This window comes from Buceros rhinoceros, unplaced genomic scaffold (assembly GCF_000710305.1).
Source record: "Buceros rhinoceros silvestris isolate BGI_N320 unplaced genomic scaffold, ASM71030v1 scaffold7238, whole genome shotgun sequence".
NCBI lineage: Eukaryota > Metazoa > Chordata > Aves > Bucerotiformes > Bucerotidae > Buceros > Buceros rhinoceros.
The window spans coordinates 22,646-23,272 of NW_010428540.1; the positions used below are offsets into that span (position 1 = coordinate 22,646).

At 53.0% G+C, this 627-nt stretch overlaps 1 protein-coding gene across 1 annotated transcript in view; it reads right to left on the reverse strand.

Annotated features, from left to right (window-relative positions):
* ASXL2 (additional sex combs like transcriptional regulator 2) overlaps nucleotides 1-627 on the reverse strand; it is a gene marked incomplete at its 5' end in the record, with an annotated part of 51,257 nt that overhangs the window by 9,335 nt on the left and 41,295 nt on the right. The window lies entirely within an intron of this gene.

The window sequence follows — 627 nt, forward strand, 5'->3', positions numbered from 1 at the left end:
TAGCACAGCCTCAAAAAGCCAATCACCAGATGCCGTTTCCCTTCAAAATGAATGTGTGATACCACTTGGACCACCAGCCAAGGCAACAGCCCTGCTGCCTTCTGGGGAAGGCACAAAGTGTGTGAGGGAAAAGCAGGGACATAAAAGGTATCATGTAAAAGTGACTTGGAAGGGTGTATGGTCATGACCACAATGCTGCAGGAAACTGTGGCAAATGCAGCTCAAAGCTCAACCTTTCCTGTGGACTATGGTTGCCCGTCCAGGGCAGTCAGGCCGCCAAGCAGGACGTGACTGAGAACGCGTGAGCCTCTGGCTGGACACAGCACGGTGGGCAAGACAACGGGCACGAGGTTTGCTTTTGCTCTTCATCCCACAGAAGGAAAAGTGGAATTTCTCTACACAAAGTACACATATTGTTCAGTGAGTCACCAAAAGTTGTGGTGGGCAAGAGTGACGTGCTTCCATCTCTTGTGGAAATAATAAACCAGGACAAACAAGCCGAATCCGGGGGTCTGGCTGCAGAAGACACGGCATTAGCCTGGCAGAGCTGTGCAGCATGCAGTCAGCGGTGTGGGGTTGGGTAGAGACCCGCTGCCGTTCCCCGGGCAGGCACTGGGGCCCAGATTT